General features: G+C 37.6%; 1 pseudogene; it reads left to right on the top strand.

Moving 5' to 3' along the window:
* The first annotated feature begins 10,718 nt into the window (after nt 1-10,718).
* Nucleotides 10,719-11,359, top strand: LOC136145177 (non-histone chromosomal protein HMG-14 pseudogene; annotated as a pseudogene).
* Nucleotides 11,360-11,712: the final 353 nt, after the last annotated feature.

Genomic DNA, 11,712 nt, shown 5'->3' on the forward strand with positions numbered 1-11,712 from the left:
AGATATAGAAAGGAAGCGACAGGAAATCAGAGAGTTTATTTTAAAGATCCTATCCTTTCTTCCATCATAACATAAACAACCATCCCCTCTTCTAGTCGGAAGGCACGGTTTTCCCTAGCCTCATGTGGCCACAAATGAGAACCACACTAAATAGCCACTACTGGCAGAAGACAAGGAGGAAAGAAAGTGTCCATATGAGGTTTATTTATTTTTATCAGAGGCTGCAACTGTCAGGGGGAGACAGTCAAAGTCATACAGTATATTCTGGACAGACTGTCAACTTCAAAGCAGAGGTCCATGGAGCAGAATCAGGAATCTTCTCCCCACCACCAAGCAAAAAGCCATGCCAAGTTAAGCTGAACTTCCCCCATATCTGAAATGAAACACTCACACTGTGAGTTGAAATTTTGCTGGCAGGTAGTGTTAAGGAAGCCATTGCTTTCTGAGAGGGTTAAGAACTGCCAAGGCAGAAAACATAAGGGGTGCACAGTAGACAAAAGCTGGGGTTAGTATTAACCTTTTCCTGTGGTATTTCTGGCTTTTTGTTGCATTACTCATTTCAAGATATTTTAAGAAAGAGGACTGTGTTCTCTGACTGTAAATACGAATGCAGCAGGTTGAACCAGGATACACCAAATATTTTTCTAACTGAGGGAGACCAATGTAGAATTCGGATGCCAAAGAGATGACTACATAGCCGTTTGTCTCACATTTACTCATTTAGGGCTTATGGGAGTGGAAAGAAACAGCTGGTGTGAGCTATTTCTACTGAGAAGCAACGAGATGCAGCATGCCCTAGGAGATTATTTTAAACCTAAGGTATATTATCGTCATGGGTCTTTTATAGAACCCTCAAGCCCAATAAGCTTCTTTGTCAATGTATATATACATATACAAGGAAGTTTTAACTGGATTTCATTGGTGAGTTAAAAAAAAAAAGACAAAAAACTATTGTGCCATATTAGCCCTTCAAGGTGACAAGATGAACTGCTCCTGTTAATAACAAAGCGATCTGTATCTTTCACATGTCATGTAGAACTTCTGAGTTTCACCAACTTTTTTCCACCTCACAAAAGCCTCCAAAGGACTGAATTTTTTAGGACGTTTACTTTTCCATTACTAACATTTCCAATACATCCTCCAAATTCAACTCTGTAGTCTCTCCTCCACCCGAGAAGGAGTCAATTTAGATTTTTCTGGAGAAGGGCTTCAGGTAGTGATTTATTAGTATTCCGCTTAACATCTGGGGAAACTCAATGCAGAAGTGTAATTCTAAGGAAGGGTCTCTGTTTTCACAGAATTTTAAAACCAAAAACAAATATAGGAGAGTTTAAAGGTCAATTTCCTTATACATAGGTATATTATTAAAACTTAGCAAATTATTTAGCACATAATAAGTGCTCAGGAAATGTTAGCTGATGAATATTATTGACTTTTATCAAGCGGTGCTGGAGAAGAGTCTTGTGAGTCCCTTGGACAGAAAGGAAATCAAACGAGTCAATCCTAAAGATCAACCCTGAATAGTCACTGAAAGTACAGATACTGAAGCTGAAGTTCCAATACTTTGGCCACCTGATGCAAAGAGCCAACTCATTGGCAAAGACCCTGATGCTGGGAAAGATTGAGGGCAGGAGGAGAAGGAGGTGACAGAGGATGAGATGGTTGGATGGCGTCATCAACTCAATGGACATGAGTTTGAGCAAACTCTGGGAGATAGTGAAAGCCAGGGAAACCTGGCGTGCTGCAGTCCCTAGGATCACAGAGTCGGATACAACTTAGAGACTGAACAACAATGTTAGTTGCTGAAAATCGCTGTCTTTTATCCAGACTTCTGTAGCCTTTGTTTGCTATATTGGTTCTCATTATTCAAGATTCTGGCTATAAACAGGAGAGGATATTACGTGGCTACTGAGTTCAATAGGCATTGGATATTTGTTTTGTTTTCTTTGCTAAATCCTTGCTAGTTGTTTTGTTGCTGTAGCTCCTTTGGTGGTTATTCTGTTTTGTTTGCTTTGTTTTGCATTATCTGATTTTTTTCTTCCTAAAGAGTAGCATAAAAAACTACTAGATGTGTTTTTATAACTTTTACATACTGATACCAATCATCCCCCAATGCCAACACACATGTGTGCGGATGCACACACACACATGCACACATACACACACAGATGTGAGACTCCTAGACTCCTATAAGAGACTTCTCTTAGGGCCACAATATTCTCAGAAATTTAATTATCTGCTTTTATCATCTACTACATTCCCCTCAAAGGAAAATTGGCTTTTTAAGGCAACTCTTAAAAGCTGAAAAACTTTCTAGTCTGCCTGTCCTCACTCCTAACATGTCTTTAATGATGACATTTCAGTCCTTTGCTTGAAGCTATTTTTTAGAAGGTCATTTCTGACCATATTTACGTACAGTCTCAAAGAGAATTCAAGTGATTTGGCCAAGGTCTCATATAAATTAGTTCTAGAAATAAAATGAGGCTACATGTTTTTCTGACTCCCAGTTCAGTATACTTTTCTTTACACAAAACTGAAGGCTTCCATCCAAAAGACCCAACATTTTCACCGGAATGAAAAATGGCAGTGTTAACAGTAATTATATTGTAAGATGATTTCTCTAGTGTTATAAATGTCCACCATGTATCTCAATGAAATAAATGGATACCAAGTCAAATGGGAGAAGCTGTGCCCACAGATGATTAGAGGGTCACAATATCAATGATGCAACCTTAGATAAATGGTAAAATAGGTGTGAGATTGATCAAAAGGTCAACAAAAATACTAGCATGGTGGTGACCTAAGAATTTTAATGATAGTGAAAGTCGCTCAGTAATATCTGACTCTTGTGACCCCATGGACTATACAGTCCGTGGAATTCTCCAGACCAGAATACTGGAGTGGATAGCCTTTCCCTTCTCCAGGGAATCTTCCCAATCCAGGGATAGAACCCAGGTCTCCTGCATTGCATTAGAGTTTAATGAGAGTTTAAGCAACCTTGATGTGTCCAAAAAAGAATTTGCTTTCCTTCCAGATTCACCTGTTTTCACATAAATATTATTCTTTAAATTGTGGTTATTGTCAAAAATGTTCTTTCCCTTCTTCCCTTTCTATTATCTGACCCCTACCTTTCCTTCAAGGTTTTATCCTGTCCCACGAAGACTTTTCTCAATAGCCAACCCCACAACTTTCTTTCCTTACTCTGAATCTAAGTCTATTCTTTGACTCTGCTGAAGTTTTTTTTTTTTTCAAAAATATATTCTAAGATTTACTCTCCTGACTAATACCCCTATGAGGTCCACATATTTGCTTTTTCCAAATAGTTTAATGGAGTTCAGTACATTTCTGACAATGAATTGACTTCATTTTGAAAATAATAATTCATCTGAAGCTTAAATATAAACATTTGATGTATAAAAGTTTACTTATTTCCTATTATAAATGTAGTATATACTATTTGTAGAAAAATTAGATGACATAGGAAAAGCGAAAAAGTTTTGAAATACATATTTTTCTCATTTATTCACATATATTTTTGTTTTCTTATTTGCTTCACATAGCTGAACTTGCTTATTTACTTTTAATTATATTTATTTATCTGTCATTACAAAATCAGCACATTGTAATTATCATATTTTAGAGAATACAGAAAACCTCATTAATGCAAATAAATGTCACCTGCTGCTGCTGCTGCTAAGTCGCTTCAGTTGTGTCCGACTCTGTGCGACCCCAGAGACGGCAGCTCTACACCTCCACAATTCACATGCAATTATTTATAAATTAATTTTCATGGAAAACCAAACAAAGCTATAAAATTTAAGTAACACAAATCAGACGATGAAAAATAATTGAGGAAAACAGCTACATGTTTCTTTGGATCTAGCTTGTCTAGACTAAGGTACTCCTCCCTGATAAATACTTGGAACCTAATCTCACATGTGGCATCATGCCACTTTTACCGTATTTTACTCATTAAAGCAAATCACTAGATTCAGCCCACATGCAAAGAGAGATTACACAAGACCATGAATACCAGGAAACAGTGATTAGATGAAGTCACATCAGATGCTGTCAACAAGATATAGCATATGTTGTTGGTCTTTCATTTCTGTCCTTTTCACTAAGCATAATTCTTTCAAGATACATTCATGTTGTTATCCTATTAGCAGGGCAATTTTTTTATCCACTCACCTCTTGATTAATATTTAAATTGTTTACCATTTAGGGTTTGCTGTGAATTGAATGTTTGTGTTCACCTCCTCAAATTTCTACATTGAAATCATAATCGTCAGTGTGATGGTCTTTTGGAGAGCAGACTTTTGAAAATTTATTAGGTCATGAGGGTGAAGCTCTCATGATAGAATTAGTGCCTTTATACAGAGACAGAAAAGAACTTGTTCTCTGCCCCCCTTATATACATATATGCACTGTGTGAAGGTATAACAAGAAGATTGTCATCTACAAACCAGATCCTCAACAAAACCCATTCATGCTGGCACCCTGAACTTGGACTTCCCAGCTTCCAAAGCTGTGGGAAGTATATGTCTGTTTAAACCAACTAGTCTGTGATATTTTTGTTATAGCAATCTGAACTGATTATGACTAATAAGACAGGGCCATTATGAATAAAATCTTGGGGTTTCCCAGATGGCTCATGGTAAAGAATCTGCCTTCAATGCACGAGACATGGGTTCAATCCTTGGGTTGGGAAGATCCCCTAGAGAAGGAAATGGCAACCCATTCTAGTATCCTTGTCTAGAAGAGACTCTTGAACTACAATCCATGGGATTACAAAGAGTCGGACATGACTGAGCACACATTATAAATAAAGCTGAAATGAACACTCATGTACTTGAGTTTGTGTGCAAATATTAATATATCTTCACTTCTCTTGAGTAAATACTTGGGAGTAGTATTCCTGGGTCATATAGTAAATGTTCTTTTAACTTTAAAAGAAGTATCAAAAGTTTTTCAATGGTTGTTCTGTCATTCAACATCCCCACCAGGTTTCCTTTTGCTCTGCACCCCCATTGACACTTGGTATCATCATTATCAGCATGTAGAATCTTCCCAGGCCAGGAATTGAACTCTAGTCCCCTGCAATGGAAGAAGGATTCTTAACCACTGGACCACCAGGGAAGTCCCTCAAATAGACCTTTCATGTATCTCTAGCAAGGCCTTCCTCTTATTCATCATGGTAGGTCTTTCAAATTTTCTCAACATTCCTCAAGTCTACTTTACCCTCACTGCCAAACCCCTCATTTTCACTAGAGTTCCTCCATAGGCTTCTAACAATTTGTTTTTTCTGAGAAGTCATCCCTCAGCTCAGTTGGACAGATGACTCAATCATAATTGTCAATTATGGATTGATAATACTTTTCTAGTATTGTTGTTTATTCTTAAAATGTAAATTTTGTTCAGTATATGTGAGAAATTTTTTAAATTAGTTTCTGCAGAATGTGATGATCTTTTTCAAACTGCATATTCAGGTCTTTATCAGTGGAGTAAATGCTTCTTCAGTTGTATCATTATCTAAACTCATCTAAGATCATTCTATTACCCTCATATTAATAACTGTCATTCTTAGACTGGGTGAATGTTCTTTGTCTTTTACAGCCATCTTTACTCTTATTATTTTTATCAATTTTTAATCATTTTTTCTTTCCTGAGATATCTCACATTTGTCCTTCTCATCACTGATTTATTAGTGAACCAATAATTTATCTGACCCAATAAATTATTTATTTGGTCAAAACTTTCCTGACCAAATAAAACTCCATAATTTTTGTTTTAGTCTCTCCTGTTTCTACTGTGTGTTTCAAGTAACTATTTTATTTCCATATTTCACCTTGTTTCTTTATGATCTAACTGTGGTGTCTTTCTCATTCTTTTCTTTCCCTCTTATATTATCTCTGTAGAAATTTTTGCTTCTAATTCATAAATAATCTCACATCCTGTTGTAAAATTGTATTTTAAAATTTCTCTCTGCTTTCTCTATAAAATATACTTCAGAGGTATGTCTTTCTTCTGAGTTTTCAGAATAATATACTCCTCTTTTCATATATTTACTGGGCCCTTGTTTTCTGATATTGGGACTGGTTTTTGTTTATTGTGTTTCTTATTAATTTTGAAAGGAGAGCTCTATCCAGACATGATATTTGCCAACAAATTTCTGAGTGAATTGCCCTTGGGTTCTTTCAGTGCTCATTTAGCTGTTAGTTCAACTTTGTGTTCAGATTAATAGCTGGGGTGACGAGAAGGCTAAGAGAAATAGCTTGATAGGCTTTATATTTGACCTCATTTCCAGGCATGAATTCATCTGCTTTAACTCACTTGAAATGATATTCTCTCTAATCCCTAGTGCCTGATTATTTTTTTTATCACTCTGCCTAAAATCCCCAGTATGTTATCTTCCCGAGTTAGGGATCGCCCCATCTCTGCATTGCCCTGTTCCCTACCAGCTAACTTCTCAAATTACTTTATTATGGAGACAAAAGTCCCAGGGGTCAATGCTCACAGCTCTGTATACAAGGAAGATAAGGACAGCCTCTATTTACAAAGTCGTGTCTGGTAGATTGTGGGTAAAGTATAAAGAAAAACACTCTAACCCCAAAGTAAAATTCTGAACACTAGAAAAGGAATGGCATGTTTTTTTCTTGTTCATAATAATTTAAATAGAATTTGAAGCCAGGTCTTTTTGACTGCAATGCTCAAATTCAATAGAGTAGCTACTACTTCTAAAATTTGATTCTTTTTTTAGAAAAAAAGGTAAAAACATTCCCCCCCCCCCCCCCATTTATACTACTAGATACACAAATGAAAAAGACACATTCCTAGCCCTCAGAGATACAAACATCCCTCTCTAAAATAACAGCGCAGCTTCTGTGGTAAATTCTAGAGTAGAGATAAGGTAAAGGATTACATTTTTGGATACAAGTGTTAGACCATCTATTCCCATAGTACAGTAAACTCCTCTTTGTACAGTACACTCTAAAGAAATGGGTATTTGGGATAAACAAGAGCTGCAGTACATTAGGTGTGGTCCAATTCATACCCAGACGGCAGGAGTATCACTCCCCTTGGTCTGGACACTACAGTCCTGTTAATTCAGCCCCAGATCAAATTATCCTCTTGGCAGCCTTGAGACACTGGTGACTCATGTTGGGCTGGCAGTCGACTGAAATCGCTAATCCCGCTCACACGTGCAGCTGTTTAGTTCCATCTCCCCCATCCTGGCTCGGGGCAGGGCTTCTCAGAGGCTGAATGCTGTGTTTTCATATTTCCTAAAATCGTCTCATTTAGAACTATGGAAATTTCACACACTGCCTAATCATCATGACATAGGGATGAAACAAGCTGAAACTGTTATTAATTGGCTTTTTAAGCAAAAAAGCTAATTAGAAAAGAGATGCCAAAAAAAAAATCAGGAATAATGTCAGTTTCTTCCAACTTCTCATGTCAAATAACATAACAGTTTTCTTCTGTCCTCCTCCTGAATAAAAGGATTATGTAAATGTTCTGCATCCATATTTTCTATGTAAAATTCCAGTTACAGAACTTCGGGGGATTCATAAACACAAGGCAAAGAGTAGTCTACTTCCTCAGGCTGATCACCTACTCCACTTCAAATATAATTTTAGATGCCCTCTTCTCCCCAAATGACTGAGCCACACTAAGGGGGAACTCACATTTTATGAGCATCCACTTGATTTATTTAGGTTTAGGCACTTTATACTGGAGAAGGAAATGGTTACCCACTCCAGTATTCTTGCCTAGGAAATCCCAAGGACAGAGGAGCCTGGTAGGTTATAGTTGATGGGGTTGCGTAAGAGTTGGACATGACTTAGCAACTAAACAACAACAACAAGGCACTTTATATGTGATATTTACATCATTGTCATGACTCTCTGTTTTATAGTGACACAATTAGAGGTATAAGAAGAATAATGATATTGTCCTAATTTATACAGAATATAAATGAAGGAAGCAGGATTTGACCATCAAGTTACTTGAATTTAAGGCTTAGTTTATTCAGGGTTTCCCTTGTGGCTGAGCTGGTAAAGAATCCTCCTGCAATGCCGGAGACATGGGTTCAATCCCTGGGTTTGGACGATCCCCTGGAGAAGGGAAAGTCTAGCTATTCCAGTACTCTGGCCTGGAGAATTTCATGAACTGTATAGTCCATGGGGTCACAAAGAGTCAGACACCACTGAGTCACTTTCACTTTATTCAGCAAACCATGTAGATATTCCCAGGCAATGCAAAGAAAGCAGACAACTCCAGGAGAAAAAAGGGGAAGTACATGTACTTCAAAGGGAATGTTAATGAGGTAGTATGCTTACTTTGGTCTTAGTTTCTAAAGCAATGCCAAACTCATAAAGCATACTAAGTAAATAATAGAAATTAATATATTAGCCAGGAAATGGTTAGGTATTTTTAATTTTGCTTATCAAACCAGTCACTTTCAATTAATCAGCAGAAATGTATTAAGTTCTTATTTTATAGTCAATACCTCCCGGGGTATCATGGGACCTGGGGTAAAATAAGACGGTATGGTTTGAGTGAAATCCAATATGCATGACCAATTGTCTCCAATTTAATCAAGTAGCAAAATGTATAATACTGATTGATGATGCTATGGATATTTATAGATAGAGCACTTGAAAGATTTTGGGGGAAACATAAAATACTTACATGATATGAGTTTTGATGGTTAGTGCATTTCATAAAAGGAAAGCATCATGAGGAAGGCAGGCATAGGTGCAGGATGTTTGAAGAAAAGAAGAAAAAGAGACATAGGAGTGATAGGAAACAATCATAAGTTAGGGTAATGTTAACTACTGTAGCACACAGGAATGAAATATATAATGCATGTAGGTTCTTACTGGAAGATTTTAATTTAATTTTATTTTTGTTTAATTGGAATAATTGCTTTACAATATTGTGCTAGTTTCTGCAGTACAACAAAGTGATCGGTCACGTGTATACTTTATCCCCTCCCTCTTGAGCATCCCTCCTACCCACCCCCAGCCCACTCCTCTAGGCCATCACAGAGCACTGAGCTGAGCTCCCTGTGCTATTCAGCAGCTTCCCAATAGCTAGCTATTGTTCACATGATAGTACATAGACATCACTGCTACTCTCCCAACTCATCCCACCCCCTCCTCAACCCACCCATGTTCACTAGTCCATTCTCTATGTCTGTGTTTCTATTCCTGCACTGCAAATATAGGTTCATCAGTACCATTTTTCTAGATCAGGAAGCTTTTTAGAATCAGATACATAAGTGGTGTTTAACATACTTCCCATCACATTCCATTGACCAGAACTCAAATATGTGATCACATGTAGCATCAATGGAGCTGGTGAAATGTTGTCTATCTGTGTACGCAGAAGTGTTCCAGTTAATAGCTAGCTAACCTCAGCAACAGAAGTGAACTAACTTTAAACAAACGCACACAAATACACACATTTGTGTTTCAGTTTTTTTATTGTACAATAGAGCTAAAACTCTTGACAGCTTGTTCATAGGCTTTATTTTAGGAGGAGCAAATGACAGAATTTACATAAAATTGCTTTGAAAGTACCAATGATTTCTACAATTTTTTTCTGATTTGGGGGTTGGTGTCTCTTCTCAGATGCCGGGAAGTTGTTATGCTATAGCCATATTTTTTTTGTAGCTACAAAATAGAAGATGGGGGACATAGCACTAAATTCAAGAATCAACTCTATCAAGAGTTTTGCACTGGGAAAAGTAGGAAATTCCCCTTATAAGACTACTTCCCATGAATCCAAGTTTCTGCCAGCTCTATGTTGGGTACTAGTTAAATATTTGTTGATAAAGGAATATTGCCTTATTCTCCAAGAACCCAGAAAACATTTATCAATATCATATGTATCAACGAGAATTCTGTGAATGAAGATGTAAGATAAAACGAGGGAAGGATAAGAAAGAGAAATAAGAAGAGGAAACGGAAGTATCAGAGAATGCTATCTTGCTTCACACCAGTAATCTTTGTATATATTATACTATTTTACCTTGATTATTTTTTATATTTATTAATATTTAATTTGTTTGGCTATGCTGCATCTTAATTGTAGCACACAGGATCTTTGATCATCATTGTTGTATGTAGAATCCTTTAGTCATGGCATGTGAACTCTTAGTTACAATCTAGTTCCCTGACCAGGGATCAAACCCCAGCCCCCTGCCTTGGAAGCTTGGAGTCTTAGCCCCTGGACCAAGATATGGAAATCCCATATCTTGATTATTAAAAAAAAAAAAAAAAAGTTTTACTGAGAACAGACTTTGAATGTATAGATGGCTAGAAAAATATTTATAATGAATCTCCAAAAGCCATATCTAGATTTCACATCATGATATGAAAAAGAGGCTTCCCTGGTAGCTCAGTGGTAAAGAATCCGTCTGCCAATGCAGGTGATGCGGGTTTAATCCCTGGGTTGGGAAATATGCCCTGGAGAAGGAAACATCAATCCACTCCAGTATTCTTGCCTGAGAAATCCCATGGACAGAGAAGCCTGGTGGGTTACAGTCCATGGGGTCACAAAAAAGTCAGACATGACTTAGCTACTAAAGAACAACATGAAAAAGGAAGGTAGGGCAATGGGGCAATTGTTTAAATTAAAAACGACTTAAAAGATTGAGAAGGCGGGAGGAGCGGCAGCGGTCAGGCTACTCAGCGCGCGAAGCAGGCACCCGGCTCTCGCCCGCCCCGCCGCCACGATGCCCAAGAGGAAGGTCAGCTCCGCCGAGGGGGCGGCGAAGGAGGAGCCCAAGAGGAGATCGGCGAGGTTGTCAGCTAAACCAGCTCCTGCAAAAGTGGAAACGAAGCCAAAAAAGGCGGCGGGAAAGGATAAATCTTCAGACAAAAAAGTGCAAACAAAAGGGAAAAGAGGAACAAAGAGAAAGCAGGCGGAAGTGGCCAACCAAGAGACTAAAGAAGACTTGCCTGCAGAAAATGGAGAGACTAGAAACGAGGAGAGCCCGGCCTCTGATGAAGCAGAAGAGAAAGAAGCCAAGTCTGATTAATGACCACACACTCAGTCCTGTCAGTGGTCCCTGTCTCCCTTCTTGTACAATCCAGAGGAATATTTTTATCAACTATTTTGTAAATGCAAGTTTTTTAGTAGCTCTAGAAACATTTTTAAAAAGGAGGGAATCCCACCTCATCCCATTTTTTAAGTGTAAATGCTTTTTTTTAAGAGGTGAAATCATTTGCTGGTTGTTTATTTTTTGGTACAACCAGAAAATAGTGGGATATTGGATACGGGAGGCTTTGATTGTCTTGGGTGTCAGCTTAACATTCCATAGATGGGGGGTAGCTTTTATATCCTATAATACAAAAGCACACTAAATGGCAGTTTGGAGTCAGTTGTGCATTTAATGTCTTGAACACTTAATTACTTCTCTTCCCATATTGTTTTGGTAGAATTATTTCCTCCAGCAAACCACTTTTTGATCTTGGCTCTCCTGGTCAGAATTTTGTGCACTATACTATAACATCTTTGGTCGTAGTAGTTCAGTTTTCCTAGTAACTTGGTTAATGTGCTGTGAACGATTGACAGTTTAGGTATGTAGTGTATATGATATTAAATTGTGAATCAGTGGGACTTATGATGTAACAACATATCAATATTTGAAGATATTGGTACTTGATATCCTGTTAAGGAAAGTTTGCTCCAAATTTTAAG

Source organism: Muntiacus reevesi, chromosome 12 (genome assembly GCF_963930625.1).
Source record: "Muntiacus reevesi chromosome 12, mMunRee1.1, whole genome shotgun sequence".
NCBI classification, from domain to species: Eukaryota; Metazoa; Chordata; class Mammalia; order Artiodactyla; family Cervidae; genus Muntiacus; species Muntiacus reevesi.